At 40.8% G+C, this 23,185-nt stretch overlaps 1 protein-coding gene across 11 annotated transcripts in view; it reads right to left on the bottom strand.

Annotated features, from left to right (window-relative positions):
• Positions 1-23,185, bottom strand: part of Usp54 (ubiquitin specific peptidase 54) — a 112,743-nt gene that overhangs the window by 73,702 nt on the left and 15,856 nt on the right. Inside the window, exon 1 of one of the 11 annotated variants that reach the window (XM_029565117.1) lies at positions 15,615-15,637. The exons of 9 other annotated variants lie outside the window; for them this stretch is intronic. The gene's annotated coding sequence lies outside the window, so the exon portion shown is untranslated. Of the gene's footprint in view, positions 1-11,844; positions 11,912-15,614; positions 15,638-23,185 lie in introns of those variants that run through there. One more of the 11 variants, XM_008836581.3, reaches the window with a different exon arrangement.

The raw sequence follows: 23,185 nt of genomic DNA, 5'->3' as shown, positions 1-23,185 counted from the left end.
AATCTGCCGGGCATTATGGCAACACGCCTTTGATCCTAGCACTTGGGAGGCAGAGGCAGGTGGATCTTTTTGAGTTGGAGGCCAGCCTGGTCTATGTAGGGAGTTCCAGGACAGCTGGGGCTACAGGGAGACCCTGTCTCAAAAATACAAAAATAATAATAATAATTTAAAAACCTAAAAATAAGTTTTCCAGAATGAAGCTAACAAAGAGCAAAATCAACAACAAAAATCATCAAGTAGGGGCTTCAGAGATGGCTCAGCAGTTAAGAGCACTGATTGCTCTTGCAGAGGACCCAAGTTCAATTCCCAGCACCCACAAGGCAGCTAACAACCATCTGTAACTCCAGTTCCAGGGGATCCAATGCCCTCTTCTGACCTCTATGAGCATTGCATGGCATGGGTGCACTTTTACACATGCAGGCAATGCACTCACACATAAAATAATAAATTTTTTTTAAATCACTAAGTAAGTAAACACCAAACTAGAAATTCAGTATCTCCTGGATGTTGGGAGTAAAGCATTTTTTTTTGGGGGGGGGTCTTTTTGAGACAGGAACTCCCTGTGGCCCCAGCTAGGGAAAGCACTTTTACAGAGGTGTTTTCAGTGTACTGTAACAAAAAACCTGCTTCAGGGTGAGGCAAAGTCAGCACTCTGAACTTTGTTCTAGGGTAATGATGCTCCATCCCAGAAAAACACATTATGGTGAAGAAAAAACAGGTCCTTAATAGCCAGTCCAAAAGACCTAAATCTTCTTTTGTCATATGTTTTTATTTATTGATTTTTTAATCAATTTTTTTGGCAAAGAATCAGGGATAATTTGGGTTATAAATCACTTAAATCAATCTCCAGACTATATAGAAGGACTCAGAATCAGGGGCCATCCAATGACCAACTTTTGGTTAACTAACCAAAATGCCTGAGAAGCAACAGTGAGTAATATCAAATCAAATACCATTTCTGAAAGGAAATTACCTAATCTTTGGCTTTTACAATGTCTTATAAACTGTCATGTCCACATAAAGAAAAAAATTAGGAATTCCTAAATTTCTTTTTAATTACGTGTGTGTGTGTGTGTGTGTGTGAAAACACGCTTGTACCATGATATGCATGTGGAGGTCAGAGGATAACTTAAGCCAGTCAGTTCTCTCCTACCACATGGGTCCCCTGGATCAAAGTTAGGTAGGTCATTAGGCTTGGCCACAGATGCTTTTACCTACTGAACCATCTTGCTGACACACTTTTCTTTATTTGAGACAGGGTCTTGCTATGTATATAGCCCTGGCTGACCTGGAACTCACTATGTAGACCAGGCTGGCCTCAACCTTCCAGCAATTCTCCTATCTGCCTCCCAAGTGCTGGGATTATAGGTGTCTGCCACTACACCGACTGAAGTGCTAAATTTTAAATATTTTCTCAAGTTTCTCTCTTCTACCATACATACCACCTAGAAAAGCAAAAATAGGCCAGATATAATGGCATGCACCTGTAATCCTAGCACCCAGGAGGCAAAGGTACAGGGATTATGAGCTTGAGGCCAGCCTAGGCTACCTAGCAAGAATTTGTCTCAAAAATCCTTAAAAAGGGAGAAGGCTGGATATGGTGGTACACTCCCATAATCCAAGATTGGAGCAATGGTAAGAAAATCATGAGTTCTAGGCAAGCCTGGACTACATATCAAGACTATTTCAACCAAACAGAAGGCAAAAATGCTTACTAGCCAGGCGTGGTGGCGCATGCCTTTAATCCCAGCACTCGGGAGGCAGAGGCAGGCAGATCTCTGTGAGTTCAAGGCCAGCCTGGTCTACATAGTGAGTTCCAGGACAGCTGGGGCTACAGGGAGACCCTGTCTAAAAAAAACCGAAAAAAAAAAAAAAAAAAAAAGCTTTGCTATTTTAATCATTTTCTGGGAGAGGACCTCACATTATCATCAGTGTGGCCAGGGGAAAAGCTGAGGCAAAGGAATATTAAGTGGTTACATAAGACTGTTCTTTCCCTTCTCTGCATTCCTAGACTATTTATAATCTTCATAATCTACGTGTCACAATTAAAGAATTTGATTATATGCTGTATGGTCATATTATTCACCATGTTTTTTATTACTCTCCTTTTGTTTTATATAGTACCAGTCATATATACTGAAGATGACTATAAGAAATAAAATACTATCTAGTACAGGAATGTGACAAAACTATACTAACATCCTTTATTTAATCTTCACAACAGCCTATCAGGTATATAGATATTAATAGTTCAACTTTACAGAAGAATAACTGAGACTTAAGAGACATTAACTTGCCTAACTGGCATGTGGCAGAGCTCGAATTGTTTAGCTATTTTACTGTCACTTAATTATGTATTTTATACTATTCCAAAAGCTCCCATCGTAGTGGCAGTCATAAGGCACTTGATATATACTGCCTGGTGATTACCACATCTCTCACAGAAACTGTAAGACCCTAACCTCTATACACACCTCTCATGAAAACTACACTCAAGGCCACTCTGCAACTTCCAACAAGTCATGCAACATTCCTTCGGCTGAACTGCAAAGGAATGACAACTACCAAGCCTCCACTCAGCTCACAGCAGAAAGAACTTGGCAGGCAGGTGGGGTTTTCAGTATCCACATTCTGAGTTTACTGAAACCTAGCCTGCCCTATGACACACACCCAAGTACAGACAGCAAAAGGAAGACAGAAAGTAGCAGAAAAAGGGATCTTGGACTCTGAATGGGGGCATTATGTAGGGTAAAGCAGTAAGCACTCACACTTGTTAGGTATATCAGAAACTAGAAGTGAAAGCCAAAAAGAAAAAAGGCAAGAAAGGCAGTAAAATTGTCGCTGCACACACTCATTACAAAACCATTCCACTTAAACTGAAATGTTTAGGTCTAAGTCTAGCACCAAGCAGAATAAGTCTTCTTCACTGTCACCTACTGAAGACATATGAGAACATAAATTGTATTTCTAGCTGTGTGGCTCTCATAACCTGTTTTTAAAAGAGAAAGGGAGGGCTGAGAGGTGGCTCAGCGGTTAACAGCACTGACTGCTCTTGCAGAGGACCAGGGTTCAATTCCCAGCACCCACATGGTGGCTACAAACCATCCTTAACTCCAATTCCAGGGGAATCTGAAGCACTCTTCTGACCTCCTCCTCGGCACTGCACGACACGGGTGCACTCACATACATACAGGCAAAACACTCATACACATAAAATAAAAATAATAAAATATTAAAAGGGAGCTTTTTTAAAAAAATGATTTATTATTTTCTGTATATGAGTGTATTGCCTGCATATACATATGTAAGTGTACCCATTTTGTGCAATGCCTGTGGAGATCAGAAAGGGTATCAGACTCCCCTGGAACTGGAGTTAAGGATAGTTGTTAGCTGCCATGTAGGTGCTGGGAATTAAACCTGGGTCCTCTGCAAGAGCAGGCTAGTAAGCAGTATTCCTCCATGGTCTATGCTTCAGCTCCTGCCTCTATGCTCCAGCCCTGAGTTCTTGCTTTGGCTTCTCTTGATGATGGACTGTGTGGAAGCCAAATAAACCCTTTCCTCCCCAGGTTAGTTTGCTCATTGGTTTTATCACAGCAATAGAAAGTAACTAAGACATTAGGATAGGCAAGATCTTGTCTCCAAAAAATAAGGGGAGCTGGGTGTGGTTGCACACATCTTTTCAATCCCAACACTTAGGGGGCAGAGGTAGGCAGATCTCTGTAAGATCAAGGCCAGCCTGGTCTACACAGTGAGTTCCAGGCCAACTGGGGCTACAGAGAGACCGTGTCAGAAAGAAAAAAAGAAGGGGGCTGGAGAGATGACTCAGCAGTTGAGAACACTGGTTGTTCTTGCAGAAGACTAGGGTTTGAATCCCAGCACCCACATGGTAGCTAACAACTGTCTGTAACTCCAGTTCCAGGGATCCAACAGTCTCTTCTGTCCTCCACGGGCAACGCATGACATGGGTGCACTTACCTACATGCAGGCAACACATGCATGCCCGTAAAATAAAAATTATATACATATAAAAAATATATATATATATATATATATATATATTTTTTTTTTTTTTGTTTTTTTGAAGCAGGGTCTCCCTATAGCCCCAGCAATCCTGGAACTCACTATATAGACCAGGCTAGCCTTGAACTCACAGAGATCCGCCTGCCTCTGCCTCCCAAGTGCTGGGACTACAGGCCTGAGCCACCACACCTGGCTCAGTAATAAAATATTTTTAAAAACAAGAAAAAAAGAAAAGAGAGAAAAGGAAAAAGAAAAGGAAGGAAATTGCTATGTAAGAAATAACATGTTTAAGCTGGGCATGGTGGGGCATACTTTATTTATTTATTTATTTATTTTTGGTCCTTTTGAGACAGGGTCTCCCTGTAGCCCCAGCTGTCCTGGAACTCACTATGTAGACCAGGCTGGCCTTGAACTCACAGAGCTCCACCTGCGTCTGCCTCCAGAGTGCTGGGATTAAAGGCGTGCACCACCATGCCCGGCTTAAATCCCAACTTTTGGGGAAGCTAAAACAGAGGATAGCTAGCCTAGGTAACAGATCATGACCCCATCTTAAAGGTGGAGGAAAGAAGGGAGAATCAAAGTATAGTGTAATATCTGAGCTGGGGATGTAGCTCAGTAATAGAACACATATCTAGCATATCCAAGGTCCAGGCTTGAATCCCCAGCATAGAAAAAAAATAATATAAATGTAGTTTAACATCAAGTTAGCAGAGGAAGCAAATGACACAGTGACAGAGTACAAAGAGGACTACTACAACTAAAACTAAAGGTAGAAAACAGGTTTACTGCTGGGTCTAACCCAGGCAAATTATCTAGGACAGGGTCCTGTACCTTGTTTTCTACATCTGTGAAACAAAGACACACTATTTCACAAAGTGACTGAAATTTAATGTAACAGCGTGAAAATCCTAGCAACTCTGAAAAAAAAAAACAAAACAATGAATTCACTAAGTAAACTGTGATTTCTAAAAGTAAAAGGTACATTTTGTTTTATGGACCTCAGAAAATAAGATTGCTTAAACTTTCATATTATAAGTAGTATGTCAGAACAAACTTCATAATAGGAGAAAGACTTGAATTTCATGATTATTCTTTTTTTCTTTCTTTCCTTGAGACAGGGTCTCACTATGTAGTCCTAGTTGGCCTAGAAGTCATGTAGACCAGGCTGACCCCAAACTCACAGAGCTCCTCCTTCTTCTGCCTCCCAAGTGCTGGGCTCAAAGTCATGTACCACCACCTCCAGCCTATACAGAGTTTTAATCAAGCCAAATATTTGAGCCTATTATAAGCAACAGGGGCATATTATCCTGGAGATAACAGGAAGTATAACAAGGCAAGAAAAAAAGACATGCTAACCAAAAAGGAAAAATGTTTTTGATGAAATGACAAAGACAATTTATTCGAAAAAGGACAATGTATTCAACAAATTGTATTGAAACAACTGGGACAACCACATGACTTACACCCAACATCTGACATAAAACTCAAAATGGAACATGTTCCTGAATGAACTTAAACTAAAATCTAGAAGAAAGCAAGAGTAAAAACTGTCACTTTTCATTAAGCAAAGATTCCTTAGAAATGACAACAAAGACATGACCTATAAAAGAAAATAAATTTATAAAAAATGAACTTCTGCTCTTTAAAAGACAAAAGCATAAGCCAGGCACATCTGACATAAAACTCAAAATGGAACATGTTCCTGAATGAACTTAAACTAAAATCTAGAAGAAAGCAAGAGTAAAAACTGTCACTTTTCATTAAGCAAAGATTCCTTAGAAATGACAACAAAGACATGACCTATAAAAGAAAATAAATTTATAAAAAATGAACTTCTGCTCTTTAAAAGACAAAAGCATAAGCCAGGCATGGTGGCGCACGCCTGTAGTCCCAGCGCTTGGGAGGCAGAGGCAGGCAGATCTCTGCGAGTTCAAGGCCAGCCTGGTCTACATAGGAAAAAGAAAAAGAAAAGCCTCCTTAGGAATCAGAAAGGGAAGGTTCAGTTTTAGCATTCAGGCTTTGAGTGTTTGTGGCTTTCTAAAAGGCCTTGAATATGCTGGAACCATCCAGTCCCCCACCCAAAGAAGCACCAATGGAAGCATTCATACCTCAATCTGTTTGTGGTTGTAAGAGTGGCCACCACCATGTTCAAAGGTGTCCAAATTCCTGCCAAAACGGTCACTTAGGCCCTTTAGCCTTGGGTTAATTTGGGGGGGGGAAACATGACCCTTTTGTTTTAAAAAAACCCAAAAAAAAAAAAAAAAAAAAAAAGACAAGAGCATGAAGACAAGTCAAAGATTAAATAAAAATATTTGCAAATCACATAATGGAAAATAACTTACATACCCAACATGTGTATGAGGCATGGGTGTATAATACACACATATATATAGTGTGTTTGTGTGTGCATATACACATATCCATAGAACAGGAGAGACACACACACTAGTCCTCTCTGCCACTGTTCCAGTTTCCAAATGCACTGCACCCTCCTTTGTGCTCTCAGTGCATGTGCAACTTGGATCACAACAGTCACATTTTCCCTCATATAGTTATTTCTGTATATACAATGCAGTATATACTCCTTGGGGGCATTTTTTAAATTCTATAGAGTAGAATTTTATCTTTGAATTAAGGATAAATGGTATTAAATCATTGAAAATTTAGCTGAAAGAGCTGAGCATGGTGGCACATGTTTTTAATCCCAGAATTTGGGAGGCAGAGGCAGTCAGATTTCTGTGAGTTCAGGGCTAGCCTGGTCTACATAGTAAGTTCCAGCACAGCTGGGCCTACAGAGAGACCTTGTCTCAAAAAGACCCCCCCAAAAAAAAGTTTAGCTGAAAAAGAAAATTTGTTTAAAGAGATAAGTTGCTAGAATAGCCAATTCCAGCACCTCATAAAATTCAGACTCTCCCTCTAAATAAGAGCTCCTAAAATCCTATCTGAATTGAGATACTGCTGACAACTTTTTTATTAGACTATTAGCAATAGAATCAATATTTATTTCTTTCTGACTCAAGCTTGAAAATATAGATGAGCATCTACAACTGTTTTTAAAAGGTCAACTATTTGTTGATTTATAGGCTGGTTATCTTTAACTCCTAGATGAATAATTACTCAAACTCAAACAATATCCTAAGGGTTGAACTTTGGCAACATCAAATTATTGCATCATATACAACAGAAAGAATTATATGCTGATAAAAAACAGAAAATCATATTTTCCTATTACAAGAACTTACTCTGTCACTTAAGACCAATCTGTCTGAAGCCAGCTGAAAAGAAAATTAATAGACAAGAAAACATACTTTATTCTAACTGACAAACAGCAAGAACTACAAAGTGAGAGGTGAGGCTACCCAGCTCCTTCCTATAAAGATTCGGAGTTGCACAGATAATTCCCCAGTAGACCAGGCTCTATAGAAGGCAGTAGGGCAATAAGAAAGAGCAGAGTGGTTGAAAGTACAGGCTCTGGGCCAAGTATATGGCTCAGTGGATAAGAGTGTTTGTTCTGCAAGCACGAGGATCTAAGTTTTAATCCACAGCATCCACATAAAAAAAGCCAGACATGACCTCACATACCTGAAACCCCTGTGTTACAGGGTAGAGACAGGCAGAGCCAGGGAACTCAAAAGCTAGCCAGTCAGCCAGCTGGAACAGCAAACTGCAGTTCAGTGAGTGACCCTATCTCAAGAGAATAAGGCAGAGAGTGACAGAGGAGGACATGCAATATCCCCAGCCCACACATGCAAATAAAAGGGCACAAGCACCTGCACACATAGGCACACACCCACATGCAACATACCACATACACACACACAACCCCTACTGTAAAAATATTCCATGAAAGCTAGGCATAGTGATACATGCCTGTAATAACAGCACTCAAGACACAGGAAGATCTCTGTAAGTTCAAGGCCAGCCTGGTCTACCATAGGTAGCCAGGGCTACAGAGCAAGACTGTTTATCTTTAAGTTTTGGTTGTTAGTCTTAGCCCTTAACGGCTGTGCTATCCCTCCAGCCCAAGACTTTGTATCTTAAACCAAAAGAAAAAAAGTTTTTAAATTATTGTTCTACTTTGCTTTTTTGTTGTTGTGATAAACACCATGACCAAAGCAACTTGCAGAAGAAAGGGTTTATTTCATCTCATGCTTCCAGGTCAAATCCATCATTGAGGAGTGGAGGCAGGAACTCAGGGAGGAACGATGAAGGAAAGCTGCTTACTGACTTGCTCCCTCTGGCTCCTGTTCTGCTACCATATTGCCCAGGTCCACTTGTCTAGGGATGGCACCATCCACAGTGGGCAGAGGCCTCCTACATCAATTAGCAATCAAGAAAATGATCCACAGACATGCCACAGGTCAGTCTGGTGAAGGACATTCCTCAACAGAGATTCCCTTTTCCCAAGTGATTCTAGTTTATACCAAGTTGACAATAAAAACTAATCAGTATGGGCTGGGAGTAGTAGCACACACTTTTAATTCTAACACTCAGGATCCTAGCAGAGGCAAGTGGATCTCTATGAATTTGAGGTCAACATGGTCTATACATATCAAGTTCCAGGCCAGCCGGGGCTACACAGTGAGACCTTGTTTTTTTGTTGTTGTTGTTGTTTTGTTTTGTTTTTTTGTTTTTTTGTTTTTTTTTTAAAAAAAGCAAGAGGGCTGGAGAGATGGTTCAGTGGCTAAGGGCACTGACTACTCTTGTAGAGGTCCTGGGTTCAGTTCCCAATATCCACAAGGAAGCTAAGGAAGCTAAGAACCACCTTTAACTCCAGTTCCGGGGAATCTGATGCCCTCTTCTAGCTCTGCAGGCATTGCATGCACAGGTGCACTTGCACACATGCAAGCAAAACACTCATACACATAAAATTTTTTCAGTTACATTTGTTGACCATTGACCATATTCAACAATAAGTATAATTTCTCTAATAAAGGAACTTGTATGTTTATACATTAAATAAGAACTGTTCCATACCAGCCTTATTTAATAAAAATGAGTGTGAAGAAAAAAAATTACATTTTAATTTTTAAAACTAACCAATATAATTATTTCTAAAACTAACCAATATAATTATTTCAGCATTTTCCTTCCTCCTCAAAACACCCATCTTCCCAGACTACCTAATATTATCAATCTGACATAGGAAGATAGAAACTCACACTGACAAGGACTAATCACAGTCACATCTATCAAAAAGGAGCAGATACTTATATTAACATCACTTTCTAGGGAGCTAATTGATAAAAGGAAAATCAATAGGAATGGGAGGGAGACAAGAAGAGTAAGGGATGGGGTGAATATGATTAAAACAGTATATACATGTGTGAAAATGTCATAATGAAACCCATTATGTATAATTAATGTATGCTAATAAAAATTTTTAAATCAGCTCCTACAAGAATGTCTTTTTAAAATACAGGCTCCCCCCCGAAAAATAAAATAAAATACAGGCTCCCCAACAAATGGAACCTCCCTCTCCCTTTCAAGAACTTCATTAATGAGCTACTTACTCAGTGTATCAGTACTTTATTAGAATATAATATAGATAGCTCAGGCGCTCATTACTTGTTAAACAGAAGAGTTAAGGGAGAACTAAGTCTTGTGAAATTAACCAAACTTTTTCCAGTTGAGAAATAAGTTAGGGGCTAGAGAAATGGCTCAGCAGTTAAGAGCACTGCTCTTGCAGAGGACTTGGGTTCGAGTCCCAGCACCCACATGGTGGCTACGAATCATCCTTAACTCCAGTTCCAGGGGAATCAGAAGCCCTCTTCTGATCTCTGCAGCATTGCACAACATGGGTACACATGAGACATTGCATGCACTCACATACATGCAGGCAATACATTCATACACATAAAATAAAAATAATAATATTTTTTTAAAAAATTACTTAGTCACAGGCATGATCAATCAGTTCTTTAGCCCTTCTTGAATCTCCAGCCTAAATCATATACCTAAATTGCACTTGGTGTTTCTAAACAGCCTATGGAAGAAAGACTCTACCACTCCAGGACATTCACAACGTTCTTTCCTAACCACACTGCCAATAATAACAAAACAGTAATAGGCTGAAGGAAAAGAGTTTCAGAGCCATGTATTATGCCCCTGAATAGCAAAACAATAAACATGAGTTCCATAAAATTACCTTATAGAACCCTCTGGTTCAATAACTTAGAACTGGAGATATTTTTTCTCCTAATTCTTTAAACCACTAAGGAATGCTTTTTTAATTTAGACAGTTGATTACAACTATGAATTATTTTAGTCATTATAAGCACTTCAGTACTCCAGTCATTTCAGCACAAACAATAATGAAAGTATGATGGCACTATCAACAAGAGGAAAACAGGAGGAAGCTGATGACAGCACCAGCTTGACTCATTTCTATTATGAGAACACTGGTACTGAATGGCACAAGGAACTCCAGTGTAAAAAAGCAAACACACGACTAGGAAGGAAGGTGACAGAGAATACCAAAGAAAGCCATCCGGAAAGAAAAAAAAAAAACACTCCTCAGTGGTAGCAGTAAAAGCAGGGCCAGGAAAGACGAACAGGGATCCACTGAAATCTAGTCTAAAAGTCTATAATCCTCAAATGCTACCACACTCCAAATTTTGAGTCAGTTCAAATTCTAACTACCACTTACAATGGAGTGACCTCTTTGGCACTTTCTGTTGTAAAATTGTAATAATGGAAACTACTAAATATGTAAACATCATTAGACATACAGCATAGCCTCCTTTTTTTAAAAAATATGTCCTTAATTCTTTAAAAGCAGGGATCATTGTCCTCATACCACAAGGGAAGGGGTTTAGAAGTTCTTCCTACCCACACATAATTTTTTCCGAGATGGACAACACTATCTACCTGCCAGATTTATAGTAGGAATTAGAAATAAATGCATGACATTTAGTATAGAATCTAAGAACTCAGGAGATCATTATTGTACAAGAACAACCCCCACTTGAAAGAGGGACTCAAGTAAACAGCAATAACTCTCACAAGCAAGTTTTCCCTCACAATGTCAGCAGCACTTCTATGAAGCCAAGGCTTCTCACTGGTAATTGCTTGAAATATCATAGTAACATAGTAACATCCATTCAGTCTCATAGTCTCAGCCTCCTCCTACCCCCCACTGTTTCTTAGCTGAAGATAAAAATACACAATCCAAGGAAACAGAAAGCCCATTATGAATTATGACTGTGGCACTGGAACAAACCAAACATCAAATATAAAATAATTTATTTTCAAGAGGATTATGGACCTCACACCTGAAGGGAAAAGGTCCTAATAAACAAATCTAACTTTCCAAAAATGTTCTCCAGAAGCAAGCATCTGTTACTCTGAAGTACTCAGCAAACCACTTCCCAGAATCGACAACATATCACCAAAATCTGAATTTTTTCCAATGACATTTTGGTGATAGGAAAAAAGAATCCCTGTTTCTGGAGTCATGCTGGTTCCCAGGCTAGCCACACATACAAGACCTGCACTACTTCTTTAACTAGCACGTTCATTTTGAAAATAAATATAAAGAAACATAACCTTGGAAATAACATTCTGTTTGAAATTTAAAATACCAAATTTACAACTCCTTTAAACTACAAGTCACTTTTAATTCTATAAGCTCAAGAAAATCCATAAGAATTTTTTAAAAGTGAAGAAATCAAATTCCAAAGCTTAATAACCGAAAAAGGAAAAGGCAGAAAAAAGACAACATAAAAGCCTCCTGAAAGTTGAGTCCTAAAATCTCAATTTCAGTGCAAACTGTTGCAGTGATAAGAAAACACTTCACGGTTTTAACATAATTGCAACGCTTACCAGACAGCACACCAACTTCCAGCAAGACTTCAAGCAGCCACAAGGGCATTTGTGGGGCAAGTAATGCAGGAAGGGAACAAGAGCAGCAGGCAGGGAGGAGACAACAGTGAGACAACAGCAACAATGGGAAACTGTTCATCTAAACCACAAAGGCACAGAACAGGATACCAGAGATAAGACAATTCTTTTCACCAATTGTCAGGAAGTAAACACTAACAATTCACTAAAAAGCTCAAACTGTGGTACAAAACATGAAGGAACCAACCAAAACAAACCTGAAAGGACTGTAACAAACTATACCAGAGGCTCAAAACAATTATATGAGGCTGTTTTCTCCAAGGATATTCCTGAAGGCAAGGGTCATCAAACAGTAAGGTCTCCGGGTGGCAGCTGCTTCCAAAAGGCCAGCCCTAAAAAAACAGGGCTTCATACAACTATGAGGACTGTGAGAAGATACTTCTGCAGCTCTAGAGAATACCCACAACATCACAGTTTGAATCTCTAACTCAAAATGCTAAGAGTACCAGGCCTTAAATCATTTTAATGGGCAACACTTTTCTGTCTTAAACATTAAAATGGGTCATGCTAATAAACAATGTTATTATGGGAATAGAAACTACACAAACTAAGCCATTGGAATTTTAGTCAATTTAAACTAAGGCTTGAATCTAAAGGTTCTCAACCACAAAGATGACTATGAAAGATCTGATATTCACTCCTCTCCCAGAGAATTGCAGGCATGTTTCAACCCAAGCATGGATCCTGCATTTGTAAGCAGGGCACAAAGGCCCAGAGAACCAACACATACCATTCTATGTATTTCTCTGGTTATAAAACAGATTTATCATAAGGAGTTTTTTATAAGTATACTTATAAAAAAAAGTTCAACAGCAGAATTCTTGCCAAATATGAAAGTTGGCTATATTTCTATACCTTGAGAGAAAATATGAGTTCACTAAAACAAAATTTAATTAAAGTTTATTGGTAAAATTAAACAGTCATGGACACTGCCCAAAATTAATTAAGCTCTTACATTTTAACAATATGCTTAAACTAAAATACTCCTTTGGCAGCAAAGCAAGTGCCAAAATTTAAAAAAGAAAGATATTATTGCTTTTCTTGCTAACTATTAGCATTCTAACCCAGTGTGCTGGATAGCGAGCCTCAATTGGGGAATTGCCTTCATTGGACTGGCCTGTGACCATGTCTGAGGAGCATCTTCTTGATGAGTAATGTGGGAGGGCCCAGCCCACTGTGGGTGGTGCCACCCCTGGGCAGGTGGGACTGTGCTGCATAAGAAAGCAGACTGAGCAGGGGCCAGGGGAGCAAGCCAGTAAGCAGCATTTCCTCCATGGCCTGTGCTCCAGCTCCTGCCTCCAGATTCCTGCCCTGAGTTCCTACCTTGGGCTCCCGGATGAACTGTGACCCGGGATATGTAAGCTAAATAAAGCCTTTCCTCCCCATGTTGGTAGTGGTCAGAGTACTTTTGTCACAGCAATGAAAAACAAACTAGGACACCCAGTCTCCTAATACCTAATGCCAAGGCAAAGCAGTGCCCATCAAGACAAAGCACAGGATTTCTACTGATCAATGTTAAATGCAAAGAAAAATGTACAAAAACCATATTAGTTATTTTTCTCATCACTTGGACAAAATACCTGACAAAGCAAAATACCTGGCAAAGTAACAGAGGAAAATTTATTTTGGCTCACAGCAGGAAAGGTGTGGTTGTAGGAGCATGAGACAAGTAGTCCCATGCAAGGCAATGAGGAAGCAGTGAAGGAGGAATGTTGATGCTCAGTCTACTTTCTCATCTCAACCCAAGACCCCAACCTAAGGGATGGTGCAGCTCACTTTCAGAGTGGGCCTTTCCTCCTCAGTTAAACCTTTCTGGAAATACTTTTATTCAACACAGGTTCGAATCCCAGCACCCACATGGCAATTAACAACTGTCCATAACTCCACTTCCAGGGGATCTGACCGCCTCTTCTGTCCTCTGCGGGCATTGCATGACACGGATACACTAATGTACAAGCAGGAAATACACACATACACATAAATTAAAAATATAAAATATTTCGGGGGTGGGGGATGGAGAGATGGCTCAGCAGTTAAGAATACTGGTTGTTCTTGCAGAAGACCCGGGTCTGAATCCCAGCACCCACATGGCAGCTAACAACTGTCTGTCCGTAACTCCAGTTCCAGGGTATCCGACAGTCTCTTCTGACCTCCTCGGGCATTGTGCAACACAGGTGCACTTACATACATGCAGGCAGCACACTCATACACATAAAATAAAAATAATAAATTAAAAAATAATAATAATAAGCCAGGCGTGGTGGCGCACGCCTGTAGTCCCAGCACTTGGGAGTCAGAGGCAGGTGGATCTCTGTGAATTCAAGGCCAGCCTGGTCTATATAGTGAGTTCCAGGACATCTGGGGCTACAGGGAGACCCTGCTTCAAAGAGACAAATAATAATAATAATAATATTTTTTCTAAAAAAAACTATTAAATTGACACAGTATCTGAAAACCCAGAAGGTTGATACAGAAAAGAGGCCCCTTGAAGGCAGAAATTTAAGCCCAGGCAACATCATGATAACCTGTATAAATAACCATTAAACAAATAAATAAAAGGATAACCGAAAAATGGGGGTAAAAACTTGTAAATCATATACCTGATAAAGGACTTATATATAGAACATACAAAGAACTAATTCTAACTCAGTAATAAAGAAAAGTTAATCCACTAAGCATGGTAACTCATGCTAGTAATCCCAGCAGGAAGGCTGAGACAGGAGGACAGCCACAAGTTCAAGGCCAACCTGACATACAGAGTAAGACCTTATCCAAAACAAAACAATAACCTCAAGGAAAAAAAGAAAAAGTAATCCAATTTCAAATGGGCAAAAGTTGACCAAAGAAGATACACAAATGGCTTTAAAAGCTGCTCAACGGGGCTGGAGAGATGGCTCAGTGGTTAAGAACATTGGCTGGTCTTGCAGAGGACCCAGGGACTACTAACACCCACATGGCAGCTAACAACCATCCATAACTCCAGTTCCAGAGGATCCAACACACTCTTCTGACCTTTGTAGGTACTGCATGACATAGGTGCACTCACATACATGAAGGTAATACACTTATACACATTAATTAAAAAAAAAAAATCTGCTCAACAGGTGCTGGAAAGATGGCTCAGAGGTTAAGAACACTGGTTGTTCTTGGAGAAGGCCCTGGTTCAAATCCCAGCACCCACATGACAGCTAACAACTGTCTGTAACTCCAGTTCCAGAGGATCCGACAGCCTCTTCTGTCCTCCGAGGGCATTGCACGACACAGGTGCACTTACCCACATGCAGGCAATACACACATACACATAAAATAAAAATAATATTTTAAAAAGCTGCTCAACAACAGAAGGTTAGGAGACATGACTTTACAATGGAGATAGCCTATAGCCACGAAGTCAAGCACTCAAAGTCAGCATCAACAATGACAAATCATGTTGAGAATATGTACCCTTAATAAACATGATGAGCATGGCACTTTACCTGTGACCTTCCTCCCAAAAGGTACAACTTCAGTCTAATCATGACTGAAACATGAGACAACTTCTAACAGAAGGGAAAACTATAAAATGCCTTACCACTATGCCTCAAATATGCCAAGGTTATCAAAACAAGTCAAGTCGGGCTGGAGATATGGCTCAGTAGTTAAGAACACTGGCTGTTCTTGCTGAGGACCAGGATTCGATGCCCAGCACCCACATGGCAGCTAACAACTGTCCATAACTGCAGTTCCAGGGGACTACAACACAGTCTTCAGACCTCTGAGGGCATTGCACGACACAGTGCACTTACACACACATGCAGGCAATACACTCATACACATAAAATAAAAATAATAAAATAAGCCGGGCGTGGTGGCACACACATTTAATCCCAGCACTTGGGAGGCAGAGGCAGGCGGATTTCTGTGAGTTTGAGGCCAGCCTGGTCTACATAGCAAGTTCCAGGTCAGCTGGGGCTACAGGGAGACCTTGTCTCAAAAAAGACCAAATAATAATGATAATAATAATAATAATAATAATAATAATAAAATATTAAAAAACTAAAATAAGTGATGTCTAGCTGGGCATAAGGACACAGAGGCAGGTGAATCTCTGTGAGTTCGAGGTCAGCCTGGTTTACACAGCAAGTTCCAGGCAAGCTGGAGATACAGGAAGCCCCTGTCTCAAAAAAAAAAAAAATAATAAAATAAGGAAAGTCAGGTATAGTGGCACATACCTGTAATCCCAGCACTTGGGACAAAAGAGAAATCAAGAGTTCAGGCCAGTCTGGGCTACATAATGTAGCAGGAGGATCCTATCTTAGGAAAGCAACCAACCAGCTTTCTAGCCTCGGCCTCAGACCATGTAGCCAGTGCACTGGATGTCCAAGAACTGGATTGACACTTATAAACTCTTTTATGGACAGAATAATGATAGCCAATAAGGATGCCCACATGCCCAAATACCCAGAGCTGGCAGACAAGAATGTACCCAACCCTCATTTTATGAAAGCCAGGCAGTCTCAAGTCTTGAGACTATGTGCAAGACCAGTATGCCTTAAGATTTTTCTACTGGTACCTTATCAACAAGGGTATCCAGTATCTGTCATTACCTTCACTTGTCTCCTGAAATCATGCCTGCCTCCCTGGAACCAACACCATCTTGAAATTTATCCCAAAAGTACAGATTCACAAGAGTGGGGGCTACAGAGATGGTTCAGTGGTTAAGAGAACTTCCTACACCTCCAGAGGACCAGAGTTCAGTTCCCAGCACCCACACTGGGTGGCTCACAACAACCTGCAACTCCAGTGCCAGGGAATCTGATGCTCTCTTCTGGCTTCATGGCCATTACACTCATATAACATATATTCACACAAATACACACAAACATATACACTAAATAAAAATTTTAGAGTAAATCTTAAAAAAAAAAAAAGATTTCAGCACTTGGGAGGCAGAGGCAGGCGGATCTCTGAAGTTCGAGGCCAGCCTGGTCTACATACCGAGTTCCATAACAGCCTGGGCTACAGGGAGACCCTGTCTCAAGAAGACCAAAAAAAAAAAAAAAGATTCATGACCGTGTGTGGTGGCACATACCTTTAATCCCAGCACTGGGGAGGCAGAGGTTGATTGATATCTCTGTGAGTTCAAGGCCAGGCTGGTCTACATAGCAAGTTCCAGGTCAGCTGGGGCTACAGGGAGACTCTGTCTCAAAAACACACCCCCGCCCCCTCCCAAAAAAAGATTCACAAGAAGGGAAGGCAACAGAGACACATGCAGAAAGACACTGTGCCCCCTAGTCCTGACAAGAAAGCTAAGGCTGGGGCTGGCTTAGGAACTGAATTCCAGTTCAGAGGTAGGTTTGGTGGTAAATGTGGTCAGCCATCCCAGTGAAGTTGAGAAGATTGTTTTGTGCTAAATAAAATTATACCAAAGGTGGTAGAGCACATGCCTAGCATGCAAAGGGCCCTAGGGTTCAATCCCCAGCACCCAAAAATTTACAGCCACATAAAGAAAAAGAAACCAACCACTAAACAAGGAGATGAAGGTCAAACACAATGAGATACTGCTTCATACCCTCAAGTAAGACTGTAATTAAAGATAGATATTAACAAGTGTTGGCAAAGATGTGGCAAAATTCTTCATAGCTGCTAGCTTAGTATAAAATAGCACAGTTACTTTAGAAAACATTTTGGGGGGGCGGGCTGGAGAGATGGCTCAGCAGTTAAGTGCTCTTACAGAGAACCAGGGTTCAATTCTCAGCACTCACAAGGTGGCAAGCAGGCCTGTAATCCCAGCACTTAGCAGGTGGAGGCAAGAGGATCAGGAGTTCATGGTCATCCTCAACTACATAGCAAGATTGAGGTCAGCCCTGGTTATATGGGACTGTTTCAATTTCCCACTTCCAAATGAAAACAGTCTAGTAGATCCTCAAAAGGTTAACCAGAACCACTATGGTGGTGTACACCTTTAATCCCAGCACAGCACTTGGAAGCAGAGGCAGGTGGAGATCTGTGAGTTCAAGGCCAGCCTGATCTACATATTGAGCTCCAGGCCAGCTAAGGCCTCAGGGAGACCCTATCTCAAAAAGACCAAAGGAAAAAAAAAAACCCTCCTACATTCCCCACCTCGCCCCTGGTAACATCTGTTCCCTACTATCCCCCTTTCAGGTTCTTTCTTTTCCTTTATCCCCATGTATCCTTTCCATTTTCCTGACTCCTGGTGTTACATCAGAATTTATATACTAACATACAAGGGATTGGTGCTAAAATCCTCAAATGAGGGAGAGCATATGTCACTTGCTCTCCTGCGTTTGTATTACTTCACTTAGTATTAACACTCTCAAGTTCCATCCATTTACTTACTTTCAGGCCACTGGAATCTTGCTCATGTGAACATGTGGCAATGGTGGCATCTAGCACAGGACCCACATCAACTCAATTAAGCAAGGGTCCAGAAGGGAGGAAAGAAATGGGTAGCCAGTGGCATCAGACTGAGAACTACTAGAAAATGATGGCTACTGGGTAAGGGAGAGTATGCCTCACATAGGATCTCTAGATGGGCTGACTATAGACTCCAGTGGACAAATTTACAATGAAGGACAACTGGGTACAAATGCTTGACCGGATAGGACTTAATATGTATGGCGGAATACATGAGGTCCAGTGAAGGGATGGGGGAGCGATATAAATTTGATTAAGAACTGTTGTATGAGCAGGGTGTGCACTGACTACTCCTGCAGAAGACCTGCCTGGGTTCAGTTCCCACCACCCACATGGTGGCTAACATCCTTAACTCCAGTTCCAGTTCCAATACCCTCTTCTGGCCACCAGGGGTATTGCATGCACCTGATGCACTTGTAGACAAAATACTTATACACACAAAACAGAAATAAATAATGAACCTTGAAAACATTTCTAAGAGAAAGAAGCCAGTCTCATCAGGCATGGTAGCGCACACCTTTAGTCCCAGCACTCAGGAGGCATCCTGAGGCAGGAAGATCTGTGAGTAGAAGGACAGCCTGGTCTCCAAAGCCAGTTCCAGGCCAGCTGGGGCTATGGGGAGACCCTGTCTCAAAAAGGCCAAGAAAGAAAGAAAAAGGGGCGGGGGGGGGGGGGAGAAGGAAGGAAGGAAAAGAAAAGAAGCCAGTCACAAAAGATCACCTATAATGGAAGCCACCCTAATCTACATCAAGTTCCAGGTCAGCAGGAGCCACAAAGAGACCCTGTCTCAAAGAAAACAAACACCTACTCTATGATTCTATTTTTTTTAATTTATTTATTATTTATTTTGTGTATGTGTGTGTGTGTGTATGTGTGTGTAATGCCTGTATATCAGTCCACCCGTGTTGTGCAATGCCTATGGAGGACAGAAGAGGCTGTTGGATCCCCTGGAACTGGAATTATGGACAGTTATTAGCTGCCATATGGGTGCTGGGATTCGAACCCGTGTGTTCTACAAGAACAGTGTTCTTAACCACTGAGCAATCTCTCCAGCCCCATGATTCTATTTATATGAAGACCAGAATAGGCAAATATATATGGGCAGAAAAATTATTGGCTGTCTAGAGCAACAATAGGATGTGAAAGAAACAGAAAACGACAGCTAATATGTACAGCATTTCTTTATGTAGTGATAAAAATGTACAAAAAGTATGGTGGTAGTAGCTGCTCAAGACTCTGATTAAAAATCATTGAAATGTACACTTTAAATAGTTGAATTGGATGGTATGTGAATTATACCTCAATAAAGAACCTGCTAGTTCTTTCAACATAGTTTCCCTTTTTACAAAACAAGGACACTATTTCATGTCTGCGGTTTAAATTAGGTATCCATAAACAACAGTAGCTGCCACCTGGTAAAACTGGATGGCTTCAAATACTTGGCCAAGAACTATGTGTGGCAAACAAGTTCTGTGTGGGGGCCAATTTTGAATAATTGTTTTTAATGAATCCAATTGAATAATTAATAATTATTAATTTAATTATTATTAAATTATTTTTAAAGAAACAATTTGAATAATTGCTTTTAAAGATTAGGAAAATCAGACTGCCTGTGCATTCTTACTCTTTTGATATTGTCATTTAAATAAGGAAAATACAACCAGTCTCCCTACCTGAGAAGTCAACCTCAATACTATCTGCTATACATATGTCCATGGTGGCTGGAGAAAAATAATCTACTCTGATTTTAAAAAGGCTGAAAATGCATTGAAATGGTACAGCAGCAAGTCAGACTGTCTTGGGGTTGAGGTGGAAAGTCAGAATAGATGGGACAAGGAAAGCAGAAGTGATGCCTGATGGACACACCCTCTGGTAAACAATTACAAACATTCTTTTATGACTGTCAAAATTTTTCCTCTTATTTATTGGGCATTCTTCCCTAGAGTACTCACTTAGAAGTCAAAGTAAAACAGTCACACTATACATGCTGAGGTAAGAGGACATCTTTATAGGAGTATGTTCTCTCATTTCACAATGTGGTTCCCAACAGTCAAACTCAGGTCAAGTGCCTTCACCTGTTGAGCCACCTCACTGTTTCCCTGGATGTATTTATTATTCTAAAAAACAAAATCTCCTCTTCAGAAATCTTTTTCGAATCTGACACCCACATTTTAAAAGAAGTATAGCCAGGTGGGGGAGCATATGTGTAATTGGAGCACTTGGGAGGTAGAAGCAAGAAAAGATCAGGAATTTAAGGCCAGCCTCAGCTACACAGCAAGTTCAAGGACAGCCTGGGCTATAAAAGAGAGGGAGGGAGGGAGGGAGGGAGAAAAAAGGGCGAGGGGGAGGGGAGGGGAGGGGAGGAAGAAAAGAAAAGGAAAGGAAGCCAGGCATGGTGGCCCATAACTTTCACACCTTTAATCCAGCACTCAGAAGAAAGAGATCAAGACCAGCCTGGTCTACATAGCAAGTTCCAGACCACCTGGGGCTACAGGAATATCCTGTATCCAAAAAAAAAGAAACAAAGGAACTGGAGATGGCTCACCAGTTAACACTGGCTGATCTTGCAGAGGACCCAGGTTCAGTTCCCAACACTGCCATAGCAGCTCACAACTGTCCCTAACTCCAGTTCTGGGGGATCTGATGCCCTCTTCTGGCCTCTGAAAGTACTGAACACCATGTGACACACTTACAAACATGCAGGCAAAACATTCATACACAAAAATAAAGCACACTCCTTTAATCCCAGCACAACCTTTAATCTCAGCACTCAGCAGGCAGAGGCAGGCAGATCTCTTTGAGTTCAAGGCCAGCCTGGTCTACACAGTGAGTTCCAGGCCAGCTAGAGTTACAGAGAGACCCTGTCTCAAAAAGACAAATAAGCCAGGTGTGGTAGTGCACGCCTGTAGTCCCAGCACTTGGGAGGCAGAGGCAGGTGGATCTCAGTGAATTCAAGGTCAGCCTAGTCTACACAGTGACCAGGGACAGGGACAGCTGGGAATACAGAGAGATCCTGTCTCAAAAAGACCAAAAAAAAAAAAAAAAGACAAATAAATAATCAATATATATCTTTTAAAGAATACAGAAATGAGCAGAATGTGGTCACATACACAAGTAATCCTCCCGGCACTTGGAGGCTGAGGCCAGAGGACCATAAGTTTAAGGCCAGCTGACGTTAGTGAGACTATGTCTCAAAAAGGAGCTACAGGCTACAGGGAGACCCTGCCTCAAAAAGACCAAAAAAAAAAAGGAGAAGACTAAGGTTGAGTCAAGCAGAAGCAGTCTGCTGCATGCCTTCTGGAAAGGGATAGTAAGCCAGCAGGAGAACAGGAAACTACTGAAGTCATTAATAGCAGCGACCATCAAGATGATGGCAAAGCTGACCCAGAACTGTCTTGGGCCTCAGGATACCTTCATTGTAATAGTACAATAAGGTCTCTGCTCAAGAGGGGAACTATAACACCAATATAGGGACATTTTAGCCATATGCAAGGTGAGGCATACTTGCTAAGATCAACACCAGCCTGGTCTGCATAGTGAGTTCCAGGCCAAGTGGGGCTACAGGGAGAACTGTCTCAAAAGACCAAAAACAAAAACAAAAAGCTAATAGGAGAGGATTTTTAATGTTCTCAGCACAAAGTAACAACATGCATTTCAGGTGACAGATATGCCAATTACCTTGATCTGATCATTATACATTACATATATGTAATTGCCATATTGTACCCATAAACATGTACAATTACTATGTGTCAACTAAATACATTGTAAGTAAAATAAGTTTTTTTTAATATTTTATTATTTTTATGTGTATGAGTGTTATGCCTGCATGTAAGGAAGTGCACCCGTGTCATGCAATGCCCACAGAGGACAGAAGAGGCTGCTGAATCCCCTGGGACTGGAGTTATGGACAGTTGTTAGCTGCCATGTGGGTGCTGGGATTCGAACCCAGGTCTTCTGCAAGAACAACCAGTGTTCTTAACCACTGAGCCATCTCTCCAGCCCAAGTAAAATACTTTTAAAAATTTTAGGGGGCTGAAGAGATGACTCAGCAGTTAAGAGCATGTGCTGCTCTTACAGAGAACTGGAGGACCTGAGTTTGATTCCCAGCATTCATGCCTGGCAGCTCACAACTTCCTGTTCCTCTAACTCCAGACGATCCATTGCTTCTGGCTTTCAAGGACACCTTCACTCACATGTATATAGCCTCAGACACACATGCATATACATAATAAAAATCAATCTTAAAAAACCTTTAAAAATACTTAAAATGTGTTTCCTGAGAGGTCAGATTTTACAACTATAGAAATTCAAATTACTGTATGTAAAGTATTAAAAGGTTTGAAATACAAAGTTAAGAAATTACCCTAGAGGGGCCAAGAATATAGCTGAGTTGGTAGAGTGCCTGCCTAGCATGCACAAAGCCCTGGTCCCCAGCACTGAATACACCAGGTATGGTAGTGGTATGGTATGGCAGTGGACACCTATATTCCTAACACTGGGGAGGTGGAGGCAGGAAGATCACAAGTTGAAAATTATCCTCAGCTACGTAGCAAGTTTAAGGTCAGCTTGGGCTACAAAAGACCTTGTCTCAGAAATAAAATTAAATATGAAATAGAGTAATGATTAATTGTAAGTATAGGAATACAGAAGTTACACGATTTTGTACTTTTAAAATTTCTCAACAGTCCCTCTGTCCACATATCCCAACAACTTTCCTCCCTAACTGGTTTTCAAATCATTTATGCACCTGTCTGCTTTTCTTGGAATGCTCTCCAGTATTCGTTTAAATCAGCAAGCAAATGTTTCTAACATCATACAAAACTGTATTGGGACTAATACTCCT

The sequence above is a fragment of the Nannospalax galili genome, unplaced genomic scaffold (genome assembly GCF_000622305.1).
Source record: "Nannospalax galili isolate Female #2095 unplaced genomic scaffold, S.galili_v1.0 scaffold1437, whole genome shotgun sequence".
Classification (NCBI taxonomy): Eukaryota; Metazoa; Chordata; class Mammalia; order Rodentia; family Spalacidae; genus Nannospalax; species Nannospalax galili.
This window is presented reverse-complemented; position numbering and strand designations above follow the sequence as displayed.